The 20,004-nt window shown below is 39.1% G+C and overlaps 1 protein-coding gene across 1 annotated transcript in view; it reads left to right on the plus strand.

Moving 5' to 3' along the window:
- The first annotated feature begins 5,552 nt into the window (after window positions 1–5,552).
- LOC116507753 (stonin-1-like) overlaps window positions 5,553–20,004 on the plus strand; it is a 63,831-nt gene continuing 49,379 nt past the window's right edge. The window contains exon 1 of the mRNA XM_032216079.1: window positions 5,553–5,952. The gene's annotated coding sequence lies outside the window, so the exon portion shown is untranslated. The remainder of the gene's footprint in view (window positions 5,953–20,004) is intronic.

Raw genomic sequence — 20,004 nt, forward strand, 5'->3', positions numbered from 1 at the left:
TTTTTTATACCATGAACCACATATGCACTGTGGTTTTGAAGGGTAAAAGGACACATTGCAGCAATTTCTGAATTGGCTCTTTTCCTGTTTTTACCTATCCTTACCTATTTAATATCTTTTGTTCTACATTAAGGCATACAATTTCCACATCTGCAATTTGGGAACTATTTTATTTATTGCTAGCTGACTTGTTATATTTCTTGTTCATTTCTATATAGGAATTGAACATGGGAAGCTTTGGTTTAGAATTGTAATCAAATGGTTTAGTACAATACAGTGGAAGAATTCATGAAATATGTAAAGTCTGAAACATTGTACTACATACCTCCAAAGGGATTGGGGGGGGGGCATGTCTATTGCTACTTTGTTGATTTATTTCTTGATTTTTGCCTTTAATTCATTTAGAATGATATAAAATAGGTTAGATAAAACTAGCATAAACAACCCCATAAAGAAATTTATATTAAACTCACAAAGCAGTAATATTGTTAGCCCTTTTCATGTTGTAGCATATATTTGCTTAATCCTTTCTTATGCATATTTATGTAGGGAGACAATCCTCTTATTTGCTCATGTCATAGAAAAAGTAGATTTTTTTAGCTGGAATGCACTTTTATGCCTAGTTTTATGGCTAAACACAAACATAACCGTATTAGTGCGAATGATCTTTCATCTGCTTCAGTTAGTTTCTGAGGGATTATTGGTCAGGAGGCTATAGTCACAGTGACAAGAGCTCAGTTAACCTCCCAACTTGCTGATTATTTATTTATCATGGTCAGCATAGCTTGTTTTATCCCTCATTTATTTTCTACAATAACTGGGTCACAATTCTTATGAGGTCACAAGTCGAATTTGTGGACCACAAGCACCCTTTAAAAGTTTCTGGAATTGCAACTTTGTTTATTTTTTTAAGATTTGAGGGAGAAAATTTGGGGGGAGGCTAAGAGAATACATGAAAATGTATTTATTTATTTGATTTTTATCCCACCTTAATATATAATACCCAGTCCTCCTATGAAGTGGGTTGGAATGAGTGAAAGTGACTGGCCAAAAGTCAACCAGCAGACTTTCATGCATAATGTGGGACAGGAACTCACTCTCCTAGTTTCTAGTCCATATCTTAATCATCACACCACACTGGCTCTTCAAGGATATGTTTTGTTCTTTGAAAGTAAAAGCCCTTGAATGCTTTTGAAACAAAATGGTTGCCTACTGTACTGCTTGTCAATAGATACCATATCTGAAAGTGGAGGACATTGTCTTCAGTCATTTTTTCATCCAGATCACTTCTTGGTCAACCTATGGCTTAGTGAGACCTGTGAATTCTCCAAATGATGGAGCCAATTAGCAAAGTCTGCCTGAGATGCCTAATGGATCTGGTTGGCTGCTTGAGGATTTTCCAATCAGTTTGGCAGAAAGTCCTCCATATGCTTTGTTCAACTTTGGAATTTAGAGATGACAAAGGCATCAACTGATCTCATTGCCTGTTGATTGTATCAAATTTCTGAATTTACCAACGAATCCAGAGAGATCAAGTAGTAGAAGTGATGCTTGAAGTCGCAGTGATATAAGACAAGGGATTAGAATATGAATTGAGTACAGGTGTCAATCCAGATTTAGTGTGGCAAAGTGCTGTTACTTGTCTGGGCTTATTTCAGTGACAAAATTGTGTTATGTTTAAGATGACTCTCTTGATTTGATTTTATTGCACTTATATGCCGCCCTATTCCAACAAAAACAACAAACAAGCAACTACAGAAAGAATTTAAAAACAATCAACAGCCACACAATTTGAGCGGGGACAGGAACTCGTCAGCCCCAGGCCTGTTGGAACAGCCAGGTTTTAAGCGCTTTACGGAAAGCCTGAAGGGTGGTGAGGGTCCGAATCTCCACAGGGAGCTCGTTCCAGAGGGCCGAAGCAGCCACAGAGAAGGCCCTCCTCCGGGTGGTAGACAATCGGCATTGGCCGATAGATGGGATTCGGAGGAGGCCTAGTCTGTGGGATCTAATAGGTCTGTTGGAGGTAATAGGTCTTAATGAAGGACAGAAGGAAAAACCTTCCTGCAGCAAACAGCATATTTCCTGTGTATTTTGTCAATAAAAGTTACATTCAGTCAAGGTCTAGACTGCTCATGAGCATAATTCTATGAAGAGATTTAGAGAAGGTCTTGCATGGCTATCTGTGATTTGTTTGGTCTTGAGAATTCTTAAGAAGTGGTAAGATCCTTTGCATCCAGAACTCTGCCACCTGAGGGCTAGATCCATGCCCCACCTGGTTCCTTTGAGCAACTATATGCCTGCATTTGGATTCAACAGATGACTAATACTTCTTTGGGGGAGAAGGGATGGTATCTGCCATCTTGGAGGAGGTAGTGGTATACCTGCTCCTGAAGAATTATATTTGGAGAAGAAATCATTGAAGACAAAGTGGGGTGACAGTTGCAGAGAAAATGTGTAATAGAGCAGATGATCTGAATGTGTTCCAGTATTGGTTCAGATTAGATATGTAACCAAAATAACATTACTGTAGTCATTACAATGGATATTCTTTCTTCGGACCTAAATGGAGGGAGTGAGGGCCTCCACATCCTATTTGCTGTCAGCAGCAGTCAATATGACTGATTCTAGTATACTTAAGCACTTTGAGAGGAGGAGTACTGTTTTATATTGTGCTCCTTATTTGTATGAAACACTTTTGCAGCCATTTAACATTCATTCACATAATATCAGTGTACCCTATAGATCCAACTGTTAGCACAGTCCAATAAACCTTGTATTGTATCAAATCCTGAAATTACTTAAGCCACTATTAATGCACTTAAACCTATTGTGCTATTAAGAATTAAGATAAAAAATCAAGTTCACTGGAGCAGCACCCATGTTCTCCATGTACCTATTTTGGAAGAAAATATGAACTTTATATATTTTAAAGTGCACAATGCTTATTTCATAATGCTGAATCTCTCTTGTCAATTTGAGTGTCCTGCAACATCTCAAAAGTGTTTGCTTTTCTTATCTGGACAAAGAAGCAGAAGCTGAGAATTCCTATGATTTACTAGAAATCCATTTTGCTTCTATCTCAGCTTGGAATTTGAGATTGCAAATGAGAACGGAAGAGCCACTGTGTCTGGATATGAAAGGAATTCTTGATCACTAGTATAGAGATTCAGTTAAATTATTTTTGCAACATTTAAGGAATAGATTAATTAGCCAAAATATGTTGACATTTGACAAGCTAGTTGAGTATTCTTAAACTGTTGGGATAAGAACACAATTAAAAAATTATTTTTTTGTAATTTGTTACTGTATTGGGATGAAAAAAACTAAAAACTGAGAATGACTAAATGTTAATGATAATTTTCTAGGACTTTGGTTAGCAGATAATTGTTTTTTATAATCTGTTGCCACAATTTAATATTAGACAATACTGCAGTATACTGGTTTTGCTTAATAGAGAGATTGGAGAAAGGATTACTTTTTGTTGAAATATGGTCTATCAATTATTTAAATGGATTTAAAGAATATACTGTTAAGTTCAGCTAACCAAAATGTAAGTGTTATATGTGCAATAGTAGTCTCAATTGTTTTACATGGTGGGCAGAGCTATTATATTCCACACATAATTAGGGTAGAAATACATAAATTCAGGAGAACCCCAGATTTTAAAGACACAAAAAGAAATAGTGGTGCCTAAAATTCCCAAGAACAAACCAATTAAACTCTAAATGTGATCAATGGTCTCAAAATCCTGGCTAATAGGCTATGATAATCATCATTAGAAGGTAGTAAAAAGTTTCTCTTAACTGCAATATAGCACTCAATTGATTTGTGCAGTAGATGCTGCCACTGTATAGGTGTCAGAGTTCAGATTAGGAGTCTGGTGTGTGAGAGATGCATTCAACTGTGAAGTGCATCCACATAATTTTTCAAAACAATGACTGATCTATCAACTAGTCAGCAAATTGTGGTGAGAGGAAAGAGTCTCTTATGGCTGTCATCTACTGGTGATCCAGATTTTACAACCCAGATGCACCACTAGATAAGTCTAATAAATTGCTAAGAGGTCTAAAAAACAATGTCAATAATTCTTGTGCCAAATCAAAGCATGCAAATTAAAGCATTCCCCATAGCTCTGTCAACCAAAAGGATAGAAGAGGAAAAATGTGTCTGCATATTTAAGTCACATCTGCACTGGTTACATCCAGTGGTAGAATGACCTTTTCAGAAGAACATCCCACAGGAGAGGAATTGAGGAAGGCTAAAATTGTACTTTCAGTTATACGCATGTAACTGGACAAGCTGGACACAATTTTCAGGGCTTAGATTCTTCTAAGTTAACCAGGTTTGCAAAGGAGAAAAAGATAAGGAAAGAAAAAAGTATGGAAACTGGGTTCCTAGTTTGCCTAAAGGGTAAACATTGCAAAACAGGTACTGAATACAGGAATAAAAGGAAGCAGTTCCTTAGCAGCTCTCTCAGGTCAAGCAGATCTCCACCTACCTCCATTTTACCTCTTCCTCCATGCATCATAGATTGGCTTGCATTTTTCAATGAAAATACTCACTGCATGCCAGAACACCTTGGATTGGATTGGCTTCAGCCTAGCTCAGCCAGGTGGAATGGGAGTGTTAGTAGTGAGATGGAAAATCCATTATGAGGGAAGGGTGTGTGTGTGTCCCCTTTCTGAAAATAAGGAAAGTTGGAAGCTGAAGAGGCCATTAAATGGAAGAAAAAACTCCTGTAAACTTGATCTGCTTGTAAGAAGCTAAGTTGTTAAGACTTATAACCGGCCATCACTCTGATCTGCCAATTAACCTTTGAACTTTAACAGAAGATCTCTTTATCAAGGAAAATGGTAGTTTACTGTAAAGTAAGAAAAAAAATGGGAGGAAACAACATGTGTTTGTGTATGTCAGTCAGATAGACAATGTTGCTACTTTGTTTCTACCCCCCCCCCCCACTTTGTTTTACTGTTGTGGTATTCCCTAGTAATTTTTTTCAGTATGGAGGCTTTGTAAGAGTTGTGTGCATATAGTTTTTTTTTTAAATAATTCTGGTTCTTTTAAAGGACACAACATAGTTAGAACCTCAATGAGTTTTCAAGGTTGCCAGTGCAGCAGATTAAATTAGTTGTCCAACTGTTTATCAGTTTCAATAAATAATTTGGACTGCACTCTTATGCCTGCTTATTCATCTGGAAATAAAGGTCATTTCAGTTAAATGGAGCTTTCTGGTCATTAAAATTTTGATAAGGGAAGAGAAGGGGCTGGTGTTTGGATGTAAGAATGTGTCTTTTCCTGTACAGTCAACGAGCCCATTTGATGAAAAACAAAGCTGAACGTTCTGCCTTGAGTGCTACCTTTCTACGCGAACAGGCCGCATCTCCCTCTCCTATTTTGGGCAATCCTGAACGCCCCGCTGTATGATTTGGTCCAGGGTGATTTGTTTGCCAACCCCCCTCCCCCTCCCAAGAGAGTCACTCTCACTCTGCTTGCTTATCCCAAGGCTTGTTATGCTTTCCACGCGGCTGAAAGTTATAGCGCCTGCGCAGGGAATGGAGACCCAAACACGCCAGGCGGGGTTTAGCTGGTACCCTCCTCTTCGCCCAGGCTGGCCTCCCTCCACGTCGATTAAAGATGCCCCGCGGGAGTTAGCGGGACGCGCTCGGCTCGCCTTTGCCGGGGAGCAGCGAGGCTCGCTCGCTCGTCAGTTGCGAAGCGCGGGGCGGAAGGCGAAGACAGGTTGGCCGGAGGGGAGGTCGGCGGCCGCTGGACCCCTTGTGGTGCCCGAGGGTTGCCGGAGCTTGGGACCGGGCCAACTGGTGAGGAAGTGGAGGAGCAGCCTCTGATTTCTCCCTCCTCTTCCTTTTCCTTCGCCTCTTCGCCGGCAGAAGCTCTCCTAATTTCCCGTCCGGCACCCAATTTGCGGACCTCAGAGGGTTAACACTCAGGCCGGTAAGAAGGGGATGCAGGATGCCCCGTTTGTGCGTCTGTCTATATGGGCAAGCTGATATAAAAAGAGAAAGGGGCAACTAACTAGGCAAACTCGAAGGCGGGATTAGTGTGTCTCCTTCAAAGTAGGGGGGGGGGCAGTTTTGTTGAAAATTAGGGAAAATCTTGTATTGACCTCAATATTATATTTCCCCTTTTTATCATCTGTATCGTGCGTTAACATCCCCGGAGTTCGCTAGCCTTGAGAAAGAGGCTTTGGTGGCCTCTTGATGAAATGCGCTCCAAGTCCAGAAACTGCGGCGGCCACGTTCGTGCTGAAGGACCGCGGGGCCAGCTCAGCAAAGCCCGTTTAAAAAGAGTACGCGGAGACAGGACTGAAGCCCTCTCGGCTAACTTTGTAGAAACCGCTCTGCTGCTACAAAGTAGCCTTTTCCCTCTGGGCTTGGTCGCATCGGATTCCTTTGGAAAAATGCCTGTTAACTTAGTCAGAATTTTCCAACATGCTTGCAAGGGAATTCTGGGAGTTGAAGTCCACACATCTTAAAGCTGCGAAGTTTGAAAATACAGACTTAAATCCTTCTTGATTCAGGATTTATATCTTATTCTCTCTGTTAACCAGAGTGGTCATATTTGTAAGGGGAGGGATACATGGAGCTTTAACTAAATAATTATTTCTCTGTAAATGACCAGCTTGTTGACTTCTTGCGTTTCTAACTTCTTGTTCCTGAACATTCTTATTTTCAGTTAAATCTAGAACAGCTGGCATTACTAATTCTTATTATTCACCAACTCTGCTATGGCCCTAATATTGGCAGAATTTCATCCTAAGAGCTAAAAGACAATACTGTTAACTGAAGCAGTTTGTGCAATCTGATTCCCTTTGTATGTTTTGAAGAACAGTTCCATAAGACTGACATTCTGGTCAGTTGGGGTTTGAAAATTGTAGTCCAGAACATCTGGAGGACCTCTTTTTGCCTTCTGGATTTTTGTTTCTATGCTTCAGTCCAGAAAGATAAAATTGATGTAGTCCAAAAGTAATATTTATCAATGTCACTGTAACATGAAAAATTATACCCTGACCCCACTTATTAAAAATGGAAAATTCTGAAAAAGTTTCAGTGGCACTAACATAAAGTAACTGCCATAAGGGCCTGGCTTTCACAAAATGGCTGCCATGGGGATGTAGCTATTCACAAAAAGGAACTGGACCAGTCTATAATTTATATAGTTCTGCAAAATCCATTCAGCATTCCTGGTCTTTCTTTATATTTTGTTGTTCTTTCAATAGAGAAATGCTTGTACATCAAATACTGCATGTTTACAGTGAGTGCCTTTTGTTTTCTATTTTTTTTTGTTTAAAAAGATGCTACTTGGAAGAATTTAAACAGAATTTGATCTGGTGCCTAGGAACTTTTTTAAATATTAGCAAAATGTATTTCTAATCCAAGAATGTCTTTAAAAATCACATTGTTTTCTCTTTCTTTGCTTAGGATCTGTTCACTGAGTCACATTTCTGTTATAGGTAACTGTAGCTACTTTACTCCATTTGCAGAATATACCACTTTGAAAAGGCTAAAAAAACCAAACCAATATCCTTCTGTGACAAACAGCTTAAGAATATTTCTGATTCCTAACCTCATCAATTAGCATAGAAACACCCAGATGTCATCCCTGCAGAGAATTACTGAATCAGTGCTATATGGTGATAATATCCAGTTATATATATATACCCTGGGCTGGGCAGTTGATATGTTGCAGTGCGGACCCTGGAAGTTGTGAAGGTGTGGATGGGGAAGGATTGACTCTGGCTCAACCCTGGCAAGATGCAATAGCTTGTTTTTGACTTTCCGTGGCCTCCTGATGTGTCATTTTATACTCCAGATGAGGGAAACAATACTGGACTGAGGGATTGGACAATTTGGGAGATCTCCTATACACATGACTACTTCTCAAGGAGCAGGTGGCAGCCATGGCTAGCGTAGTCTTTGCATTGATTCATCTTGTCTGCCAATTGTCTCCTTTTCTGGACCAGGTGGTCTTGCTCATGGTCACTCATGCCTTGGCCACTTGGCTGACTGCTGTAGCCTGCTGTCCGTGGGGCTGCCCTTGAAGACCACCTTGAAGTTAGCAACTAGTTTGGAGTTGCAGTGTTGTTGGTTATCATCTTTAAAGCTCTATGTGGCATGGTGCCAGGTTATTTGAAAAACTCCCTGAGGGTATCTGCCTGTTTCACCAGTTCAAATAGAGTACTCGTGCTCCAGGTCCCGTTCAATTTTTACCATCTAATGGGACCCATGAAGCATGCTTTTTCCATGTCAACCTTTGCTCTGTGGCATTCTTCCCCTTATGATCTGCCAGCCACTCACATGGTTGACCTTCTAGAAAGCAATGAAGTCCTGGTTCTTCCCCCAACTACTCAAACAGGATGAGTTGGAGCCTGAAGATGCTGGGGCTGGCTGTATTGATGGGAATTGGTTGTGATGCCAGGTTTCTATTCTTATTGTTTTCTGCTTTTATCTTTTTTTGATGCTTGCGCATGTGCGTGTATAGTTTCTAAGAAAGTTGTCTTTTAAATAAAATATATATTTATTCCTTTAGGCATGGATAGATTCAAAGATTGACAGGATATTTGAAATACTGATGGATTGGGAAAACCTCTTTCTCAGTTTATCTCTTAATTTTACATGTTGTATTTTTGATTTAGAATCAGGGGTGGGGAACCATGCTGACTTAGGAATTCTGGGAGCTGAAGTCCATAAGTCATAAAGGGGCCATAGTTCCCCACCTCTAGTCTAGATGAAAGGGGAATAATCTGGGCAATTAAAAATTAAACATGCATTCGGTTGCAAAGAGCATATTTTGTGAGGAGGGGAAAAGGGACCCAATAATACAGTAGTAGAAAACAACATAAAATCTATTGGGAATTAAAATTTTGCAAAAATATATTTACTGCCTGCCTCAAATGTAAGAGGTATAATCTGTTCCCTCCAATATTTAATAGTTAGAAATATGGTACTGTACGTTCCATTTATCAAACATAATTATTTTGAAAAATTCTGGGCTGGGCGAACAAGGTAAGACATTTGTGGGAGTAGTTTTTGTTGCAACATTAAATATACCATGATTAATCATCTAGTGAAGCAAAAGCAGATCCAATTAGAGTAAATCAATTCAATTTAATTGAAATCTTACACTGTTCTTGATTACATTATGAGTTGAATGAGGTCCTAGATTTTTTTTTCTAAATGTGATTTTTATAAATTGTAGAATGCAAACTTTTAAACTTAGTTTTATTCTCTCTCATAGACAATGGTAACACGGTGTTGGGCTGGGCTGGTGAAGAAACAATTTTGTGGCTACACAAAGCCAATTTCTGATGATCAAGTTACAAATCTTAGGCCTAAATTCTCAACTGGCATAAATAACCAAACCACAATGTAGTTGATGCCATTGCAGAGTTTTGCAGGAACACAGCGGTTATGAAAAATGCTGCAGAAAAGAGACGTTCTGGAAATTTCATTTCTTCAAATGTCTTATGATAGGCTTGATTGCTTAAATATTAGTTAATTCTTGATACAATAATAATGGAGAATGTTTGTTTTGCTGATGAGAGGACAAAGGCTTGGGTTAAAGGTTGTTTTATTTTGTTTTTGGCAATTGAAAGTGTCAGCATTTTCTATTGTCAGACATGATTTCTTGTGGTTAAAAGAGTCAGAAGGGATGGAAAAAATGACTGTATTTTGCTTGCTGTTCAACATTCCTACTTAGTTGCCAATTTCCTTGTTTTTAAATCAGAAGTATTATTAGGTACTGCTTGGAGTTTTGAACTACAGTACTGATATTTATTTCTGCTTTTCAGAGTTTGTGGCAGCCTTTCCCCCAAAAGTCTATGGTAGTTTTGCTATCTGACAAATACATGATGTTTTTTAACCACCATGTCTTGAAGTGGTGCTTGGCAAAACATCGGGATGGCTAGCAACTTATATTTTCTTCCCAGTACTTATTATGCAAGAATCTGGGCAAAAACCATAAAAGAGCCTAGAAAAGCAAATTCATGTAACTTTTGCCAATGTAAACTGTAAGACATTTAATATCTAAGAAAGAGTTTTAGGCTACCCTTGAGATTCATTAACAACAACAATAATAAAATGAAATATAAACTATTGTGAAGGTAGAAGCTTTAGACAAATAGGTATAGGAAATATCTTTTAAATTGTAATTTTGAAAAAGAGAAATGTCCAGTTTCTGAATAAGATTAGATGGTAAATGCAAGCAGAATTTCTGTAAATGTCTATGGAGATTCTCAGTTATCCAGGTCATGGTTGTCCCAAAGGACCTTTTTAAAGAGGCAACTGGACTTTCTGGTTTTTCTTTGAAGATGTTTCATTTCTCATCCAAGAAGCTTCTTCAGCTTGGGACAGGCACAGTTAACTTGTCAGAAGCTCCGTGTCACATGATTGCAGGATGCTGTAAATGGCCATAAATATGATTGTGTTGCCAAGCACCTGAAGTTTAAACACATGACTGTAGGGGTGAGTGACCATTAGAACTTTAAATCTGTGTTGTAAGTAGCCCAAGGTAAGTCCATAACTTCAAACAGTTGCTAAGTGACCAGTTATAAATTGATGACTATCCGTATATTGCTTTTTCTGTAGCTCTCACAAGTTGTGGATGAGTCAAGAACTAGGCAGATATATTTTCATAAATAATCCTCAAGAATGTTTATATATTATAATGATGATGCTATCTGTTCAGTTGGATCTGATTATCAGTGATTTTATAGACCAACTCTTTCCACATTTTCTGAATTTGTACAGGTTTTTTTAGTTGTTTTCTGCTGTAACTCGTGTTGGCTTTGATGATATCTAACCATCGTTTTTTGATAGCCTTATTTACTTTTACCGCTGACCATTGTGAGCATAACTGCCTTTTCCAGTGACTTTCAGCACATGACATGGCCAAAATAAGGAAGGCGGGATTTTGTGATTCTGTCTTCCAGCAATATGTCTGGTTTTATATGCTCCAGTACTTTGTTGTTTGGCATTTTTGCTGTTCAAGGAATGCATAGGGATCTTTTTCAACACCACAACTCAAATAAATCAATATTTCTCTTGTCCAGTTTTTTCATAGTCCTGCTTTTGCAACCATAGAGACTAATGGAGAATATAATAGTGTGGACTAATCTCCATTTAGTTGCCAAGCTCATGTCCTTGATTTTTGCCACTAAATCTATGCTTATTGCTGTGTGATCCAGCATGATTCAATGATTTATTTCTGGACTGCATTCATTGCTTTGATCAATGTGTGATCCTAGGAAATGAATTGCGCACATTTGATCTCTTCCATCATTAATTTTTTATTTTGACATTTCCATTCCTTGGAGTGGTTATGAATTTGATCTTCTTGATGTTCAAAAAGAGGCCAGTTTTCTTGCTTTTTTTTTTTTTTTAATAATCAGATGTTTCAGACGAACTTTGTTTTCTGAGAAGAAAGTTGTGTCATCAGCATGTCAACTATTGTTCAATCCTTCAATCCAATTTTTGATTCTTCAGTTTTGTCTTGAAAAAAGATTTATATATATATGTATGTATATATATGTAATGTGCAACCTTGCCGTACTCCTTTATCTTAAGCAGTCAGGGTCACCATATGGTGTTTACACAGTGGCTTCCTGATTTGTGCACTGTGCCTCAGCCTGACCAGATGTGTTGGCACTTCCAGCTCTTCTAATGCTCTCCACAGCTTGTCATGATCAAAGACAAAATCGAAGGCTGCCTTGTAGCCAATAGACTGCAATAGATGTAGATATTCTTTTAATATTCTTGAGATTGTTTTCCCATGATCTAGTGTAGATTTGCAATATGATCACAAGTGCCACAATCTCTTCTGAAGCCAGCTTGAACATGTTTATAAAATGTTTGCTTATACTTTTTTGTTATATTACACTAATGTAATTATTATATAATTATATATAATCACACACATACATAATTATACAAATATAATTAATATAATATAGTATATAATATTAAAGAAAATGTTTTTGGAAAGGAGGATTAAAGGCTAAGGCTAAAGGATTTATGGACCCTGTCTTTTTCCCAGTCCAGTGTTTGAATTAGGCATCAAAAAACTTGCAAGCTATTTGCTGGTATTGTGCAATTTAAGCAGTTATGCAGCTATACAGGTAGTCCTCAACTTACAACAGTTCATTTAATGATTGTTCAAAATTACAACAGCACTGAAAAAGTGACTTATGACCATTTTCACACTTATGACTGATGCAGGTCATGTAATTTACATTTGGGGGCTTGACAACTGACAAATATATATATATATGACGGTTGCAGCATCCCAGAGTCATGTGATCTCCTTTTGTGCCCTTCTGACAAGCAGAGTCAAACCACTTAACAACTGTGTAATAAATTTAAGAACTGCAGTGATTCATTTAACAAATGTGATGAGAAAAGTTGTAAAATGGAACAAATCCACTTGACAAATTTCTTACTTAATAACATAAATTTTGGGGTCATAAGTTGAGGACTAGCTGTTTTTATTTTGTCTAATATGTTCTATATTTCTTACTATAGATTAGATTCTATATCTCTTGGTGGTTATTTGTATTTAATTTCTTTGGAAATTGGAAAGTTTTGTTGGGTTTTGAAACTCTTCTCCTCAAAGTATTAACTTGGTTTTTAATAAATGCAAACTTTATTTTAAATATCTCAGACATCACCGTATATACTCGAGTATAGGCCGACCCGAATATAAGCCAAGGCACCTAATTTTACCACAAAAACCTGGAAAAGTTATTGACTCGAGTATAAGCCTAGGATGGGAAATGCAGCAGCTACCGGTAAATTTCAAAAATAAAAATAGATACCAATAATGTTTTTGAATATTTATTTCCTCCCCTGGAGTGGGGAGGAATTGGGGATTTCATAGTATCCTTCCCCTGGAGTGGGGAGGAATTGGGGATTTTGCAGTATCCTACCCCTGGAGGGGGGGGGAAATGTGGATTTCAGAGTATCCTACCCCTGGAGTGGGGAGGATTTGGGGGATTTCATAGTATCCTTCCCCTGGAGTGGGGAGGGAATGTGGATTTCATAGTATCCTACCCCTGGAGTGGGGAGGATTTGGGGGATTTCATAGTATCCTTCCCCTGGAGTGGGGAGGGAATGTAGATTTCATAGTATCCTTCCCCTGGAGTGGGGAGGATTTGGGGATTTCATAGTATCCTACCCCTGTAGTGGGGAGGGAATGTGGATTTCATAGTATCCTACCCCTGGAGTGGGGAGGATTTGGGGGATTTCATAGTATCCTACCCCTGTAGTGGGGAGGGAATGTGGATTTCATAGTATCCTACCCCTGGAGTGGGGAGGATTTGGGGGATTTCATAGTATCCTTCCCCTGGAGTGGGGAGGGAATGTAGATTTCATAGTATCCTTCCCCTGGAGTGGGGAGGATTTGGGGATTTCATAGTATCCTACCCCTGTAGTGGGGAGGGAATGTGGATTTCATAGTATCCTACCCCTGGAGTGGGGAGGATTTGGGGGATTTCATAGTATCCTTCCCCTGGAGTGGGGAGGGAATGTGGATTTCATAGTATCCTACCCCTGGAGTGGGGAGGATTTGGGGGATTTCATAGTATCCTACCCCTGTAGTGGGGAGGGAATGTGGATTTCATAGTATCCTACCCCTGGAGTGGGGAGGATTTGGGGGATTTCATAGTATCCTTCCCCTGGAGTGGGGAGGGAATGTAGATTTCATAGTATCCTTCCCCTGGAGTGGGGAGGATTTGGGGATTTCATAGTATCCTACCCCTGTAGTGGGGAGGGAATGTGGATTTCATAGTATCCTACCCCTGGAGTGGGGAGGATTTGGGGATTTCATAGTATCCTACCCCTGTAGTGGGGAGGAATTGGGGATTTTGCAGTATCCTACCCCTGGAGTGGGGAGATTTGGGGATTTCATAGTATCCTTCCCCTGGCAGGCTAGGAAATGGAATGAACGAGGGGGCAGGCAGGGGAGGGAAACGGAACGAATAAGTGGCCAGGCAGGCTAGCAAATGGAATGAACGAGGGGGCAGGCAGGGGAGGGAAACGGAACGAATAAGTGGCCAGGCAGGCTAGCAAATGGAATGAACGAGGGGGCAGGCAGGGGAGGGAAACGGAACGAATAAGTGGCCAGGCAGGCTAGCAAATGGAATGAACGAGGGGGCAGGCAGGGGAGGGAAACGAAACGAATAAGTGGCCAGGCAGGCTAGCAAATGGAATGAACGAGGGGGCAGGCAGGGGAGGGAAACGGAACAAATAAGTGGCCAGGCAGGCTAGCAAATGGAATGAACGAGGGGGCAGGCAGGGGAGGGAAACGAAACGAATAAGTGGCCAGGCAGGCTAGGAAATGTAATGAACGAGGACAGGCAGGGGAGGGAAACGGAATGAATGAGTGGCCAGGCAGGCTAGGAAACGGAATGAATGAGCGGGCGGGCGGGCGGGCGGGCAGGCGAGGAAACAGTCCAGCGGATGGAGCAGAAGCAGCCCCGGGGCTCCGCTACCGCTCCCCGCATTTTTCTGGACGGGGTCTCGCAGGAAGGAATCCCCTCCTCCTCCAACAGGCAACAGCACTGCCGGATCCAGTTGTAGACTCGAGTATAAGCCGAGCCGGCTTTTTTCAGCCCAAAAAGTGGGCTGAAAAACTCGGCTTATACTCGAGTATATACGGTACTCATCTAGCTGCAGTACCATAATTAAACTAGTATAGTTAAAACTAAGGTTGGGTCCTCGTGTGTATTTAAACAACATTGGAGTAATATGGCTGCCTCTTTTTTCCTAACTTAAATTGTATATTATATCTCCATGTTATACTTGTCCAAAACACAACACTATCCATGTATAATACTTACATACTGTACACATTTTCAAGAAAATTACTTTAAATTAGGGATTGATTAAATTTATAGGCTGGCCAATCTCCAGCAACTCTAGGTAGTTTATGGATTGAATTAGTCAGTTGAAAAAGTTAAATCACATCTGCCAGTACCTTGGATGTTTTGGATCTCAGGATCTCTGTGATTGCTTTCAGTTAATTATGTATTCAAATTCTACAAGCATTATATTTAAAAATGGCGGAGAGAAAATTCTATAACCCATTTTGTTTGGTTTCCGTGTTCCTGAATTTTTTACCTATTTCCAGTCTTCAGATAAATATATCGGTTGTTGTAAAAATAACAAATCATGTGTATGGGTGGAATTTTTTTTAAGTTAAAAACACTGTTATTTGAAATCAACACTCTAATGATGCTAATAAGACACTTGAGGATAACATCATTTATAAAGTGAGAAAAAATGGAAATATGTGTAATGTTTGGGAAATTGAGTCACAAGAGATCCCTGGTTATGTTTCTACTTTAAGAAATGTTTTTATCCTTTTAATTTTTTATGAAAAATATGGCATTAGTTCTCTTTATAAATAGTTATGATAAGGAAAAATAATAAAAATAGTTTGTCTGCCATTGCATAGTGCAGTCAGAAACTGAACTTCAGTAATATTTGGAATGTAAATCAGACTAACAGGAAATTCCAAGCTGACTGCCATTTCATTCTTACTTAATACATGCATATAAAGGTCTAATCCTTTTTCAGATCATAACATAAAATAATTCTGTTCCTCTGAATCTTGAGCATTTGGAACAAAGTAAACTATTGCTAAAAAAAATACTTTTAACAGATTTGCATGTACAATTGGCTAACTTCAATCCTCAGTACAGGTAAAGTTTCCCTTTACACATATGTGCTAGTCGTTCCCAACTTTAGGGGGCGGTGCTCATCTCCGTTTCAAAGCCGAAGAGCCACCAGCACTGTCTGAAGACATCTCCATGGTCAGAAACTGGGACAAGTAATGGGAGCTCACTCCGTTATGTGGCGCTAGGGATTTGAACCGCCGAACTGCCGACCTTTCTGATCAACAAGCTCAGCGTCTTAGCCATCGAACCACAGTGTCCCTTTCAATCCCCAGTGCTATATTGCTAATTGGAAGATAGGTAATACAGTTTAGATAGCCATTGTACAGATAGTCGTTAACGTATGACTACAATTGAGCCCAAAATGTATGTTGCTGAAATATTTATTCAGTGACTTTTACCACATTTTACCACCTTTCTTACCACGTTTGTTAAGTGAATCATTGCAGTTGTTAAGTTACTAATATGATTAAGTGAACATGGATTTTCTCATTGACTTTGCTTGTCAGGAGGTTGCAAAAGGTGACCACATGATCCCAGGACACTGCAATCATCATAAGTATGAACCAAGCAGCCGAACTTGAGGAAATTGCAACAGTTGTAAGTATGAAAAATGGTCAGAAATAACTCTTTGTAGTCTGAGTGTAACTTCAAATGGTCACTAAATGAATGATTGTAAGTTTAGGGTTACCTAGAGTAGATCTATAGTAGATAAAATTGTGAAATAATGATATAATAACCCTTTGTGATCACTTTTTGCAATCTTCTGACAAGCGAAGTCAATGAAAAAGCCAGATTCACACAAGCGGGCTCAACTGTGGTCATACATTGAGGACTACTAGTATCGGGACATAAATATTTGCTTTAAGGTTTTGTGCAGTATCAGTCATATTTCCAACTTTTTATCTCAGTAACATTGGTTCTCTTCATATATTAAAAGTATATCTCATGGCCTTTTTATGCATTTCAAATTAAGAATGAGTTGCTAGTTTGAAATGATTATCAACACTGTTTTGTAGAACTATCAACAATTCATAGCAAAATGACCTAACATGTAGGCATAAAAGAAAATATGCTATGAAGCTGACATAGATTTAAAAGCAATCAGCAGTGCATGAAGTGATTCTACGTCTCAACATTAAATTGTGAGGATATATCTGGTATGTTCCAGAGGAAACCAAATGAAATATGACTGCATGTGAACAATAAATATGAAGTGCAGACCATCTGGATCAAGATTTTGTGGATTTACACCACCAAAACTCATTCCCATATTGCTACATTTATCTCAAATTAAGAAAAATTAACCAACATGCTAGGTAAACCTATTTCTTTTATCACTGTGATCATGCTGTGTAATCAGTATTCTGTATATAATAAAATTCAGTATCACAACCATTTGAAAGTATAGGGCTACTTCTGGAGTACGTGCATTTTTGCTTTTGTAGAGAATTTCCTTTCCTACCTACCTTGTTTGCTCAGATATGCTCTGCTAAATTTCCAAACCACTAGATTATTTTTTGAAAAGGAAAGAGAATCCATTCTCTTAGCAGATTCCACTCTTCTGATGGATGGATAATATTGGGCACTACTGATAACTGAGCTTCCCTGATAGTAGTTGAGAGGGTCCATGACAATTTGCTGTGGCCAACTCCTGGCTAACTCACTACAGTTAACTCACCATAGCCAACTTGTCACACAACTTACTGTGGGACAACTTGCCATGGCTAACACGTCATGGGACAACTCTCTGCGGGATAAGAGTTACACTAATATCAAAGAAATGGTGAAATAGTATAATTAAAGAAAGGATGCAAGAGGAGGGACAGTATGACAAAAATTAACATAATGTTTATTTATTTTAAATAATTACATTGAATTGTTAAATTGTTCTGCAAGTTGGCCTATGGTGAGTTGGCCATGGCAAGATATCCCATTCCGGTTGAGGATGTATTTTCCATCTGTTTCTCAGAGGACCTTTTGACATTGAGGAGCTTTGTGAAATCCAAGAGATTCCAAGCTAGAGATGTACATACTATTTTGGTCTCAAAGAAGCTGTTTTGAGTGTTCTGAATGAAAAATAAGAATTATGAAGATGGAATAAAATAAATTGCCATTTTTGAACAAGAAACACTTATCTGGTTTGAGCAGCAGCGTTTCCAAAATCCTGAATGGATTGTTGTTTATGATTGAACTGCTTTCGGGCATGTTCCTCTTGCTATTAGATTAGACTACTTAGAGAAATATGGAAATAATACGAAAAGAAAAAAAACAGTTAAGCACATTAAAATATGCCTTATATTTGTGATGAAATCATCCTATCAAATATACTTTTGCTGTGCTAATGGCTGAAATAAAATGAAAATTCAGATTACCAATTTCATAGTAAAGAAAGCAAAATATTTTATTACAATGTACATAAAGAAGAAACTTATTTACAGCAAACCAGCAAACAAATAAGCATGTACTGTAATTAAAAATAGCAGGAAACTGGTATACTGCTATGTTTAATAAAATATTCAGCCATTTAAAAGTAAGATTACACTTATATGTGCATAATTATAGTGAATTTTTAAAGTAATGGTATGCAGAGGAGTAGGACTCAAATATTCACAATAAGCATGAGTATGAGTTATCCTGTATCCTTTTCTATTCTATTTATAACCTGTTTAAAATATTCAGTAATATTTTCACTACTTATTTGTTTCTTTAATTAACTTCCAAAAATCCTGGCTTGGACTTTGGCAAGTGTAAATTTGAATGTTACAGTCTTCAAAAATTGGAAAGTTTGCATTGATTAAAAATAAGTGTTATGGTCATTATGTTTATGAACTACACTGCTAAAAAAAATACAGGGAACACTTAAACAACACAATGTAATCCAAGTCAATCGCACTTCTGTGAAATCAAACTGTCCACTTAGGTAGCAACACTGATTGACAATCAATTTCACATGCTGTTGTGCACATGAAATAGACAACAGATGGAAAGCATAGGCAGTTAGCAAGACATCCCCAATAAAGGAGTGGTTCTGCAGGTGGTGACCACAGACCACTTTTCAGTTCCTATGCTTTCTGACTGATAGTTTGGTCACTTTTGAATGCTGGTGCTGCTTTCATTCTAGTGGTAGCATGAGATGGAGTCTACAACCCACACAAGTGGCTCAGGTAGTGCAGCTCATCCAGGATGGCACATCAATGCGAGCTGTGGCAAGGAGGTTTGCTGTCTCTGTGAGCGTAGTGTCCAGGGCATGAAGGCGCTACCAGGAGACAGGCCAGTACATCAGGAGATGAGAAGGCCGTAGGAGGGCAACAACCCAGCATCAGGCCCAATACCTCCACCTTTGTGCAAGGAGGGAAAGGAGGAGCACGGCCAGAGCCCTGCAAAATGACCTCCAGCAGGCCAGAAATGTGCATATGGCTGCTCAAAAGGTCAGAAACAGACTCCATGAGGGTGGTATGAGGGCCCGACAATGGTGTGTCGTGGCATTTCTTTAGGGGGCTGCACAGCCCTCCATGTGCTCGCCAGAGATAGCCTGACTGCCATTAGGTACCGAGATGAGATCCTCAGACCCCTTGTGAGACCATATGCTGATGCGGTTGGCCCTGGGTTCCTCCTAATGCAAGACAATGCTAGACCTCATGTGGCTGGAGTGGGTCAGCAGTTCCTGCAAGATGAAGGCATTAATGCTATGGACTGGCCCATCCGTTCCCCAGACCTGAATCCAATTGAGCACATCTGGGACATCATGTCTTGCTCCATCCACCAATGCCATGTTGTACCACAGACTGTCCAGGAGTTGGGGGATGCTTTAGTCCAGGTGTGGGAGGATCCCTCAGGAGATCATCTGCCACTTCATCAGGAGCATGCCCAGGCATTGTAGGGAGATCATACAGGCACATGGAGACCACACACACTACTGAGCCTTATTTTGACTTGTTTTAAGAACATTACATCAAAGTTGGATCAGCCTGTAGTGTTTTTTTCCATTTTAATTTTGAGTGTAACTCCAAATCCAGACCTCCATGGGTTGCTAAACTTGATTTCCATTGATAATTTTTGCGTGATTTTGTAGTCAGCGCATTCAACTATGTAATGAACAAAGTATTTAATAAGAATATTTCATTCATTCAGATCTAGGATGTATTATTTTTGTGTTCCCTTTATTTTTTTGAGCAGTGTATATTTTCAGACGTGTCTGCAGAAGATCAACGAATTGGAGTTTATCGGAGTTATTTAAATCAGGAATTTTGAAGTCAACAACAAAAACATCAAGTTTTTCATTTATACTTTATTTGCTAAATTGTACAAATGTA

The sequence above is a fragment of the Thamnophis elegans genome, chromosome 4 (genome assembly GCF_009769535.1).
Source record: "Thamnophis elegans isolate rThaEle1 chromosome 4, rThaEle1.pri, whole genome shotgun sequence".
Taxonomy (NCBI): Eukaryota; Metazoa; Chordata; class Lepidosauria; order Squamata; family Colubridae; genus Thamnophis; species Thamnophis elegans.